Source organism: Nyctereutes procyonoides, unplaced genomic scaffold (assembly GCF_905146905.1).
Source record: "Nyctereutes procyonoides isolate TBG_1078 unplaced genomic scaffold, NYPRO_anot_genome, whole genome shotgun sequence".
Taxonomy (NCBI): domain Eukaryota; kingdom Metazoa; phylum Chordata; class Mammalia; order Carnivora; family Canidae; genus Nyctereutes; species Nyctereutes procyonoides.
Window position 1 is genome coordinate 37196091 of NW_026575020.1, and position 12740 is coordinate 37208830.

At 53.9% G+C, this 12740-nt stretch overlaps 1 non-coding gene across 1 annotated transcript; it reads right to left on the minus strand.

Moving 5' to 3' along the window:
* Positions 1–1984: 1984 nt before the first annotated feature.
* Positions 1985–2195, minus strand: LOC129518554 (small nucleolar RNA U3). The gene has a single exon (XR_008666215.1). It is a non-coding gene; the product is annotated as a small nucleolar RNA U3 (small nucleolar RNA).
* Positions 2196–12740: the final 10545 nt, after the last annotated feature.

Below are 12740 nucleotides of genomic sequence, written 5' to 3' on the forward strand. Positions count from 1 at the left end.
AGTTGGTGGTAGTGGTGCTATTTCAGTTTCCCCCAGCTCCTTGCTCCCCACCCCCACTTTCTTTTCCTGGTCTGAGCATCGGCAGTAGGGCCATCTGTGAAATGGAATAACTGGACGCCCGGGTGGCTCAGCGGCTGAGCGTCTGCCTTCAGTCTGGGACATGATCCTGGGATCCTGGGATCAGGTCCCACATCAGGCTCCCTGCAGGGAGTCTGCTTCTCTCTCTGCCTATGTCTCTGTCTCTCTCTGTGTCTCTCATGAATAAATAAATAAAATATTAAAAAAAAAAAAGAAATGGGATAACTGATGGGTGGAGTTAATACCACCAGCTCCCGGAGCAGTGCCAAGCTCTGTGTTCTGTACCTTCCAAGTATTCATTAGCAGATCATTCCTCTCGGTGGCTGTGGGTCAACCTGGGCTAAAATCCCGGCTTTGCTGTTTCCAGCAGCCTGGCTTCGGGCAAGTGACTTGACATCCTAGTCTCCATGTCCAAAGCTGGGGAATGGGTGTCAGAACAATATTCTGCATCCTTGATTTTGTTGTAAAAAGGATGAGATCATGCAGGTGAGGTGGCTGGCCCAGTACCCAACACGGAGAATTTGGGTGGAATGTTACCCCTTACTAACAGACTACTAACCTCATTCTGGAAGGGTCTGAGTGGCCCATCCAGCACCATGCACCCCCACACCCAGCACGGAGCTGGCACACAGGAGGGCTCTGTTGCTACTTGTGAATCAATGAACTCTGGTTTGTGGAACTTCCATGGGGACGGCAAGCCGAAAGAGGGATACAACATGCCCAAGATCACAATGACTAGGGTAGAGCTGTGGGGATCCCAAGGCATCCAGCTCTTAACTCCTGCACCCCTGTGGCCTTCCCTCCTGAGGCAGGAACCTGGTCTGGTGGGAAGGGGAGGAGGGACAAGGAATAGGGACGATCCCAGAGCTGAGACGGCCCAGAAGGTGACTGGGCCACGGCTGGGTGGGATCTCAGGGTCTGGGAACGACCCCTCAGGATGCAGTGACCCGTGCTCTCCCCTTTTGTCCTCTCCCCCCTGCCCACCATGGGTCAGCTCCCTGGTCCCAGCCTAGACATCTGGAACTGGGGCAGACAAAGGACTTCGAAGAGGGACAATAGCCTTCTGTCCATTTTCAGAAGCTGGGCCGGGCCTGGCCAGGGCTGGGGGCCGGAGCCCCGGCGAGGCGGTGCCAGGCCCCCCGCGGGCAGCGGACAATGTTGGCAGTGATGGAGAGGAGGCATTTCAAAGCGTTTTGTTCCCGCTGACCCCCTCCCCTCCACATCTCGCCCGGCTCGGGGTGAGGCCCCAGCCCCACCCCCAGCCACCCAGGCCCCTGCTCCTGGCGGCTTGGGGACCGGCCACATTCTTGACCTCAGGGGAAAAGTTTAGACTCTTTGCGGGCTGGGCAACAATAACGGTGTCACAGAACTGATTTAGGAGCGGCACTTACCATCACAAAGCAGCAGACAAAGAGCCAGGGCTGAGAACGCGCCGGGCTTCTGAGCCTACTCTTCCAAGCAGGGCCACCACTTCTCTCCCTGGCTCTTCCTGGGAGGGACTGGGTGCCAGGGCCTGACCCTGCACTCCCCAGAGGAGGGCCAGAGCTGGGGAGAGGGGGCAAAGGAGAAGTGATGGGGATACCACTGTGGAGGAGGTGGGGGCTGCTGAGAGCCACTTTCTGCTTAGCCACCAATTTGCCATGTGACCCTGAGCAAATCTTTCTTCACTCTGAGCCTCAGTTTCCATGTCTTATTACAATAAGGAGGCTAACCCTAAAGGCCCAAAGCATGAGGCTCTGAGCTTGCAAACAGAGGGATTTCCATAATGATGATGATGACAATATAGTGATAGTGAGAAGTATTTACTCCTTTAATTCTGGGCACTTCGCAGGTGCCAGGTACTGTAATCACTAACCTCTTTCTGGCCTTCGTCTTTTTTTTTTTTTTTTTTTTTTAAGTAACAGAGACCACTCAGCGCCATCCTCTCCCTCTTGCTCTCCCAAAGGAAGAGAAGGACAATTATCTATGACAAATGGCAGTTGCAGAAGCAACACCACGAGCTGGCATCACACCCAGGAGGGAATACTGCGCCTTCCTCATGGTTTCTGAGGCTCTAGATGTTCAGAGAAACTTCACCAGTAACAAACTATAGAAATGATCCCTGAAAATACAGTCTTGTCATTCCCTTTGATCACTTTGATCATATCACTCTCAGCAACCTCACAAAACAGGTATATCATGAACTCCAGTTGACAGTTGATAACTGAGGCTCAGAGAAGGTAAGTCACTTGTCCAGGGCCACACAGCTTGGAGTCTGTGGAGCTGAGACAAGACAGGACTGGCTCACTTCTGATTACACTGCAGTGAGAAGGAGAGAGGCAAAGAGGCAGCTGGACCCTGGGGAGTTCTGGGTGGGAGGGCTTCTCCTCCTGGCCAGAAGGCTATGAATAAATAAATGTCTGATTACCCCCAGGGGGAATTCTACCCTTGGAGCAGGTGCTTTTAAAAAACGAGATTGATTCTTGTCTGTGAACAGAGGTTGGCCTGGGCAGACACCCAGATGCAGGGGATTGGACAAAATGACCTCTAGTGGAGACCTCTGAGGAATTAGAAGCAGGATAGAACATTTAAGGGAGCCAGGCAATGGGTTCTAATCCCCGCTCTGATTTTTCCTGATAGTATGTCCATGATGGACAAGTTACTGCAATACTCTGTGCCTCAGTTTTCCAACCTGTAAAACCGAACTCACCTTGTAGGAATGTGGTGACCATTCTGTAAGCTACACAGAAGGCCTTAGAACGGCACCTGGCTCAGTGAGGGCTGCCCATTGCTATCAGCAAGATCCTTGCAGCCACGTCCAATGGCGAGGACATCTCTAGGTCAGCCTTCCTTTCCAGGAAATGGTTGTATTTTGATTACAGTATAAGGGATTATGGTCAGACACTGAGAGCAAAGGGGGCCCTGTTCTCTGGGACCTGTAAGGCAAAGACCAACCGTGGCTTCTCAGGGGCAGTCAGGGGCTGCCCAGCCCTGGGCATGGTACCCCGCCCTGGGAGAGGACAGGAAAGGAAGGCGGCCCTGTGGGGTGCTGTTCAGAGTCTGTCCCTCTCCACTACTTAACTCCAGAGGCACCAAAGTATATGTGGAATGCAAAGGAGAGGTGGTCAAGCGTGTGGCACCCATAATGTCAACAGGTACTGCTCTCAGCCTGGTAAGGGAGCCCGATGGGTCTGAGTCCCAGCTCTGCCAACTTGCTGTGTCACGCAGGAAGAGTTGCTGCCCCTTTCTGAGTTCATTCCAAGAGTCTTTTAGGATCTAAAGTGTCCAAAGGAGACTATCACAGGAGCCTCTGTGATTCCACAAGTCTAATAAAAAAATTGGTTTGGAGCCCAAGAGACTTGCTCCCCAGACTCCAGCCCGTCCTGTCTCCCTTCAACCTCAGACTTCACCTCCAGCTTCTCTAACCATCCTTCCCCTTGGCTCCTTTCACCCAAGTACCAGCGACACATGTACCACAGACGGAGAGTGAGAAAGCATAGTGGAAAATGTCATAGATTCCTGGGGGCTGAGGGGTGATACCAGCCTCCCCGTCCCTCACCATCTGGCTGTGGGGCCAGAGGAGAACTCACCTGGGCAGAGCATCTTGGGGTCCCCTCAGCCCTGGGAGGCAGATGGCACTGCTGGGACTGTCTCTGGCACACGGTAACTTCTTACGCAGTTCCTGCTGCTGGAAGGGCTGGTCAAGCAGGCCCTCAGGTGCCAGACCTTCCTTCCCAGGCACAGATTTTCCTGGCATCTGCCTGGCAGGAAGGGCACCAGCTAGGGGGTTGGGCAGCGGGGCCAGAAAAGATTTGGGTGAAGGTATGTCCTAGAGGGCTTGTCCACAGCCCCTAAACCCACTTACTTTCTGGATGCTGGGTGCCAGGGAGCCAGGAAGCCAGGGTCCCTCAGGAGCCAGGAGAGGCAAAGATGAGCCCAGGCCCCTGCCCATCCTGCCCCCCCACCCCCACCCCCAAACAGGCCAGCCTGGCCCAGGCTGAGGTGTTTGCTTTTCCTGTCTCTACACTGACTCCATTCAGAGAGAACTTTCTCCACCCCCGGCCACTGGCCAGCAAGCCAGGGCACCAGGGAGAGAGATCACCGCCCCCACCCTCCCTCCTTTGCAACCCCCAAATGCCATCTTCATTTCAGGGAAATGGCATCTTCCAGGACTTTCTAGTTTTCAAAGGGGAGTGCTGGTGAAGTAGGGGTGGCAGGGGAGAAGGGGCCCCCAAAGGAGAAGAGGGGAAGAGGGAAACCATATGGAGGAGTGTGTGGCGGGAAAAGAGGGACATGAAATGAGGCCGGGAAAGAGAAGAGGAGCAGAGGACCATGGAAGGGGACTGGCAGAGCAAAGGGCTCCTCAGGGAGGAGGCCCCAGGCAGAGGTGGGGTGGGGAGGGGCACAGTATGGGGAGCCACAGGCAGAGACTGGCCCCGGAAGGCAGGGAGAGCCTTTGCAGGCTGAGCCAGGGCCTCATGCCTGGCTCTCTGCCACCAAAGTGGACAGGGCCTGAGGCAGATCCTGAAGCTGGGAGCTCCTGACTCCCACCTGAAATCCCTGTGACAGGAGCCCAGGCAAGGCTGTGACCTGGTCTGGGGCCAGGGAAAGGAGGAGGGTGAAAAGTTTCCCCAAGTCAGAAGGCCAGGGGGGAGGCATCTCAGGGGGTCCTGCTCTTTGCTCTCTCTGACTGTCACATTGGTACATAAAGAGGGTAAAAAGGTCAGCTGTGGCCTTTCAGGTCTGTGGGAAAAACTCTGCCCACTTCCCTAATGCATATTTATTGGTGTGAGCGGCTGGGGTGGGAGGAAGCCCCCACCCCACCAGCCTCCCAGCCAGGCCAGGTTAGCACTAAGAACGGCTCCGTGTGTCACCGAAATCCTACTCTTTGTCTCCAGATTGGCTCCAGAGTCCTCCCCCTTCCCTCCTCCCTTTGGCTCCCCCCACCCTCCTTTGGGGTTGCCAAGCAACTGTGGAAGGGTAGCTGAGATATTTTCTTTATTACAAGCAAAAGCAAGACAGCATCATGGCCCCAGGAGGGGAGCAGGGTGGGGGCTGGGGAGAGGGCGTCCCGTGCTCTGGGGGGAACCTTACTACCTTGGTGTGCTTTGGGTTTGGACAGCGGGGAGACTCAGAGCCCTAGGGAAGGTAGAGGATGGAAGGGAGTGGTGGGGTAGGCAGGCACAAAGACACTGATCGGGTCTACATCATGCTGAAAGAAGCATTGCCAAGGGGCAACCCCCTGCGAGCTCCTCACCTATCACCCACCAGCTCTACATTCAGGCCAAATCACTTCCCTCCTCTGGGTCTAGTTTTCCTCCTCGACAAAACGGGGATAATAATGTGTACTGTTATCTCATTTAATGCTCATGTCAACCCCAAGAGACATTTATTTTTCCCATTTTACTGGTTAGGAAACTGCTCAGAGACAGCAAGTGACTTGCCAAGCAAGCAGGTAAATGACAGGGGAAACAGTTCAGCCCAAACTCCTTTGTTATTTGTTTAATTTTTTTAAAGTAAGCTCTATGCCCAGTGTGGGGCTCAAACTCACGACCTCAAGATCGAGTTGTATGATCTACCGACTGAGCCAGTCAGGCACCCCCCTGGCCAACTCTTTTTATAAAAAACATTTCTATTTGTATGTGACACTGTGGCATTAGTTTCAGGTGTACAACATAGTGATTCAACATCTCTATAGTTATACTATGCCCACCACAAACGCAGCTACCACCTGCCACCATCCAACGCTATACAATATCATAGACTGTATTCCCTATGCTGCCTTTTATTCCTTCAACTTACTCATTTGTAACTGGAAGCTCTACCTCCCACACTCCTTCACCCATTTTGCCCATCCCCCACATGCCTCCCCTCTACCCAACTCTTTATTTTTATCTATTTATTTATTTTTAAGATTTATTCACTTTTATTTTGGAAAGAGAGCACAGATGCAAGTGCGGGGAGGGACAACAGAAGAAGGAGAGAGAATTTCAAGCAGACTCCCTACTGAGTGTGAAGCCCCACACAGGGTTCTACCTCATGATCCATGAGATCATGATCTGAGCCGAAACCAAGAGTCAGACACTCAACCGACTGAGCCACCCAGGCGCCCCTACCCAGCTCTTTACTGAGGTGTAATTCACACACCATGGGATCATCCATTTAAAATGTACAATTTAATGGTTTTTAGTATGTTCACAGAGTTGCACAACCATCACCATAATCAATTTTGAACATTTTCATCATCTCCAAAAGAATCCCTCTGCCCATTAGCCTTCACTTCCCATTCCTTCCCAACTCCCCTTCCCTTCCATCCTGGGCAACCACTAATCTGCTTTTTATATCTATAGATTTGCCTAATCTGGATATTTCTATAAGTGGAATCAGACAATATGTCTCAGGTGAACTCTTTACTTCCAATGAATGGCTCCAAGCTCACTGGGTGCTGGGGTGACAGAGAATCAGGTATCATGGTGGCATGGTTAACAATGTGGGCTTTGCTGTTAGACAGACTGAAGTCTAAAACCTGGCTCTGCCACTCAGTAGCTCTGTACCTGGGGGAAGTGGCTTCCTCTCTCTGGGCTTCAGGTTCCTGATCTGTAAAATGGGGTGAGGGATGGCATTTCTCACAATGCTGTAGGGATCACGAAAAGTGCTCAGCCCAATGCCAGTACTAACTAGTTGTTGGTAGTTGTTGACTAGATTACATTGATCCATGCATCCATCTATTTATACCTTTACCTGGGGCATTTACTAAAGTTTAGCACCTTCTAAGACTCAGGCATTGTTTTAGGTGCCGGGGATTTAGCAATGAGCAGGACATGATCCTTACCCACATTGAGCTCACATTCTAGTGGACAAGTAAGACAGCCAGTGAAGGGTGCAGCCTCGGTGGCCCAGGGGTTTGGCGCTGCCTGCAATCTGGGGTGTGATCCTGGAGACCCGAGATCAAGTCCCACATCGGGATCCCTGCATGAAGCCTGCTTCTCCCTCTGCCTGTGTCTCTGCCTCTCTCTCTCTGTGTCTATGAATAAATAAATAAAATTAAAAAAAAAAAAAGACAGCCGGTGAAGGAGAGGCTTTCAGAGTGATGGTTGTGATGAAGACAAGAGCACAGGGGATGGGATGAAGCACCCCAGGTGGGTGGAGGTGGCTTTTTTTTTGGAAAGCTTCCCTGCCCTGTCATCTCCTGGACAGGAATCTTTTTTTTTTTTTTTTTTTCAGTGCAGGCACTATGCCCAATGTGGGGCCTGAACTCATGACCCCGGGATCAAAAGTTGCATGCTCTACCAACTGAGCCAACCAGGAACATCATTTTTTCTAAACTGAAACATCCTGTGCAGGGTACAAGCATTCTTAGGGTCCCTCTGGGTGGGGGAGATGGCCTGGCTTTGTTATCTTCTGAGAGTGGGGACAGGTCAGGTTGTCAATTCATTTACGAAGGCAAGCCACTTGATCATCACCACTAAGAACCCCAGCTGCTCTTCCAGAACTGTACAGGCAGGGCCTGGCGAACAGGGGACAGGACTCCAGGTTTGGAAATATCCTGCACAGAGGTACAACCTGACTGACCTGTCACCAGGCTGCTCCTTAGGCACTTGCCTGCCCTGCTCCAGGTCTGGGGCCTGCTTCTGAACTACAGAGTCCAGGCTGCAGCATGAAGCCTCTTAAAGCCTCCTTCGCCGAGGCCCACCCACAGCAATATGTCCTGTTCTGCATCTAGAACCTCAGCTCATTGGCTCCATTCATGTATCCAGGTGATCTTTTCATATAACTTTCTTTTTTTAAAATTATTATTACTTTCATCCAAATGTCCCAACATCTGTTTTATTATCTGTCCATCCACCTATTTAATTATTACTCTAATAAAGCATCCACTCAGTCATTCATTCAACAGTTTACTGAGCAGGTCATTTGTGCTGGGCACAGTGTTTGGTAAAATGACAGTCTTGGGGACATAGTGCATGCTTAATCGACAGTGTGGTGCTCGCTTCGGCAGCACATATACTAAAAATCGACAGTGTGGACAACTTTGGACAGGAGGGACAACCTCCTTCCTGAGTGATGGTCTAATAAGGGAAAAGGTAGAGCCGAGGTTAGGACACCTGAATGCAAGCATTCAGGGCTGAGCCTGAACATGTATCCTTGTTGTGTTTGTCTGTGTTAGAAGGCGATGATAAAATCTTACTGCAAGCAAATGCAAGGTGTGTGTTTGGACCCTTCCAACACCAGAGCCATCTGTAGGGAGGCAGGACAGGTATAATGGCCCCATTTCACAGAGGCAATAACTAGTTCAGTTCAGTCTATTGGAAATCACTTGCTCAAGGTAATGCTGCCTCTACCAGAAGATTCCTCAGGTCCTGTTGGAATGAATCGCTTGGTCTTCTATAATCCCCAATAATTCTGCTATTATTTCAGCTAAAGAGTTTTTCTGTGGCTCTGCTCCTTTCTTGGGGTCTGGCTGGCTATTTGTGTGTCTGTCTACTTGTCTACTGGATGGATACTTCTGGAGAGGCAACAGCAGATGGCTCATCTTTTTCTTTGCCCTTTCCCCAGCCTCCAGCACACAGGGTACACCTCAGATACTCATAAATGTTATTCATTGCCAGGGGACCCGCCTGAGGTCACCTGCCTGTAAGAGCAGGTTTGAGACCCTGCTCTGCCATCTACTAATCCCAGGCCACCACCAGCTGTCACCTGCAGTAGTAGCTCAATGGATCTCCTGTCATCCAGCTAGTCCCATCCCCTGCCCCACCCCCATTCTCTACACAACAGCCCCAGCAAACCTTTAAAAATGTAAATCTGAACTTGTCAGACCTACCAGGACCCCCACTGTGTTAAGGATAGAATCACAAATCCTCCCAATGTCCTACAGGGCCCAGTGGGGTCAATCCCAGTGCTTTATCTGGCACTTCCTCTTCCTCTCCAAGCTCCAGCCACACCAAATCTCTTCCCTTCCCACTCTCCCAGTTCTTTCTTGCCTGTTAGCTTTGGGGTATGCCATTCCCTCTGCCTGGAACAGTGCCTGCCTCAGTGACTGTCCGCCTTCACCTCATGCCCTATTCCCTTAGGACTGGGGTCTCCTTCCCCGCTGGTCTGCCTTTGGGGACACTGCCCACTGCTGAAACCCTGACCAGCACACAGTAGGCATTCCAGAAATATCTTTTTAATGACTTGTGTGATAAGACCCTGCTTAGGTCTCAGTTTCCCAGAGGATGAGGATGAGGCCAATTGACCCTTCTCTGCCCAGGACTAATGGCTTTAAATAGCTCTGACATACTCTGGAGGTGGAAAATGTAGATTAGATTGTAGAATGTGGTTTTAGGCCCCGGGAGTTCTGCACGGGTGCAGAGACCACTCTGGCCAGCTTCATCAAGGTTGTGTTCCTGCCAGGCTGGACTGGGGCTGGGACCGGGTTTATTTTTTTAAACATTTTAATTAATTAATTAATTAATTAATTAATTAATTAATTAATTAATGATAGTCACAGAGAGAGAGAGAGGGGGGCAGAGACATAGGCAGAGGGAGAAGCAGGCTCCATGCACCGGGAGCCCGATGTGGGATTCGATCCCGGGTCTCCAGGATCGCGACCTGGGCCAAAGGCAGGCGCCAAACCACTGCGCCACCCAGGGATCCCTGGGACCGGGTTTATAAGAAGACACAGGTGTTTCTGGGTCTCACCACTCTGTATGTGCATTTTCACAAGTCCTCTCAGTATCTCTGCTGAATAAAGGATGGAAACCACTGTGCAGTGAGTTCCACAGCCCTGGGTCCCAGCTCTGGCTCCATTGCCTGCCAGCTAGCAGCTAGGGACTTCACTGCCACCACTCAGTTTCTTCATCTGTAAAGTGGGGCTGCTACTAGTACTGACTTCTCAGGGTCGTTGTGAGCAGTCCACAGGCTACCTTAAAAATGTTTAGTGCTTGGCACATCAAGCATTTATTGCAGCCATTATTATTAGCAGATGGTTCATTCCCAGGAGTTGGGACCTTGTTAGTTAGCAGTGCTCCTTCTCTATGAAACCTGGACTTCAGGTACTACTTCCCAGAAGCCATATTTTTTCAACTTTTTGTAAGAAACTCCAAGAAGTTTATGTGGTTCATGTTTAAGCCACTGGTGGATGTTAGCGGACATTCAATGATGGGTGGTGGTGGTAGGGCACTGTCCTAGGCTTCAGAGGCAGGAAGATTAGTAGGATCCACTTCTTGTCTGGTAACAACAGACAAGCTGATAATTACAATCCAGTGGGGGCATGTGTTGAGATGGCCCACAAACTGTGAGGAGAGGATAGGATTTCAGGGTGGGGGGCAGCGGTCCTTTGAGTGGAGAGCCCCAGAGTGGATGGAAGAGGGGAGGATGTATGGGTGGAATGGCCACATACTCCCCCACCAGGGTGTGAAATTCACTGGGAAAGACAGGTTGAGCTCTACGGGTGATAAACTGGTATATAATCCCCCAGCTGATAGAGAACCTCCCCTGAGCCAGACCTGGCTGGGCTGGAGGTAGGGGGCACATCAGCCCTCCTGAACCAGTGGGCTGTCCAGTGGAAGAGACAAGACAAGCATTAATAGCATCCACGCCCCTCTCACCCTCCCTCTGCTCCCCCCTCCTACAGCCTCCCTTGCCAGAGTTGAGGTATCCAGGAACCTGCAGGAGGTACCCTGGGAATCAAGCCCCTGTCCTAGGTCTGGGGAGAGAGCAGTCTCCAGATCTCTAGTGGGGGTGTGGTCTCTGAAGATGGCATCTTCAGCCTTGGGGGTTGGGACTGCGTGCCCTCCTCCTTTATCCTTTAGCAGAGTCTTTTAAGGGGGTGACCCTCTGACCTCCAGACTGTTCCCCCTCACCCTCCAGCCAGAAGTCCCTGGGCAGCAGCTTAAGGAAGGAGGGCTCCGCAGGCCTCAGGTGGAGCTGCAGATAGAAGGCCATCGTTGGGCCTGAAAAGACTCTGGGGTCCCCTGGGCACTTCTGGGGAGCTCGATCAAGGCCAGGGTGCCTGAGTCAGGTCCATGGGAGTGCAGCGCCGAGAGGCGGGTGCCTGGCTGGCCCAGGACAAGGGAGGGGGCGAAGGGCGAAGGGTTCAGCCGACGGAGCAGGCGGGGCATGGGGAGTCTAGGGCTCCGGATGGGGGTGGGAGGGTGAGGGGTCCGGCCGATGCAGGGGAGGGGGCGCCCCTGGGGAGGGGCACGCTATGTCTTTAAGAGCTGCCTGAGCGCAGGTTGCAGCTGCCTGGCCGGCCCGAGAGACAGCGGAGATTCATTACCCGCCGACACAATGACCATTGATGGCCCCGTGGCGTTATTCAAATCCAGTACCAATTGCAGCCGAGCCCCTTTCTCCGCGCCAGGCCCGTATTGTTGGAGCGGCCCACTAAAAGCCCGCCCCGGCCCCGAGCCGCCAGAGGCGCCCGCTCGGGTTCAGCCCTGCGCCTCGCCAGCCTGCCGGCTCCCAGCCCGGCTCCCAGCCCGGCTCCCCGGGCGCTGCAGGTGACCCGGCGGCGCATTCCAGCGCTCCCCGCCGTCCCGGCCACCGCCGCCACAGCCACCGCCACCGCCACCGCCGGCGCCCCGCTCGCGACTCAGCCACAGGGAAGCGGAGAGCGCCGGAGCCGGTGCGTGCGCGGGGCCGGGCGGGGGCGGGGACCTCACGAGGCCAGCAGCCCGCACCCCGGGCTGGGAAACGCGACCCGGCCTCCGGCCCCTGCTTTCCGGATTCCCGGCGAGCCCGGGGAGCCCAGGCTGGGGGCGGGGAGAGGGGAGTTGGGGTTCCCCGGGCCTGACAGGGGAGATTCCCCCGACTCAGGGCGGCGCAGAGACCCAACGCGGGCTACTCTAGGGACCCCGGGCCGCGATCGAAGGAGACGCACGCCAGGGGCGATGGGGATCCCCACGCAGGGTCGGGATCCGCGTGCTTGCTCGTCCACCTTACCGCGGGATGGGCCGCGACCGCGGAGTGTCTGCGAGGTAGTGGGACGCGCAGCTCCGGAGATCTCCTGGTCCGGCGCTTTTAAGGAGCCAAGCGGAACCCCGCACGCAGGAGACTGGGGCCCCGAACTCGGGGGCTTTGCCACTGATTGTCCAAACGCAATTCTTGTACGAGTCTGCGGCCAACCGAGAATTGTGGCTGGACATCTGTGGCTGAGCTCCGGGCGCAACAGGGGCGGAAGCCGCAGGGACAGAGCTCGGCGCAAGCGAGACCCCTCGGGGAGGCGGCTGGTTAGCCCCAGCGCCAGGATCGCTGCCCCAGCCGGGCGCGCAAAGGAGGGACGCCGGTCCCTGCCACCAGCGCCGCCATCCTCATCCTCGTCGTCGTCGTCCTCCTTCTCCTCCTCCTCTGCGGGTGACCAGTCCTGGCTGGCGGGGGGCCTCCAGTCGATCGCGTCGTTTTCCCTTTTTCAAATTTCGGCCGGGAACGAAGCTGGCACGCCGCGGCTGGGCACGATTGTGGTCCGGGGAGCCCGCCCTCGGCCCGAGCCTCAGCAAGTCAGGGGCGAAAGAAGATGCCGGCGGAATGGGCTCGCTAATTCGTTTTGAATTGGTTTTAACCTAGCCCCCCACCAATACCCCCCCCAAACAAAAAAGCCTAAACTGACCCTTAAATCCCAAATAAACCGACCCCTCCCGGCAGCCCCATCCAGGCGGACCGATGGGCTAAGCCTCCTCCAGCGGCTCCAGGAGTCAGGAATC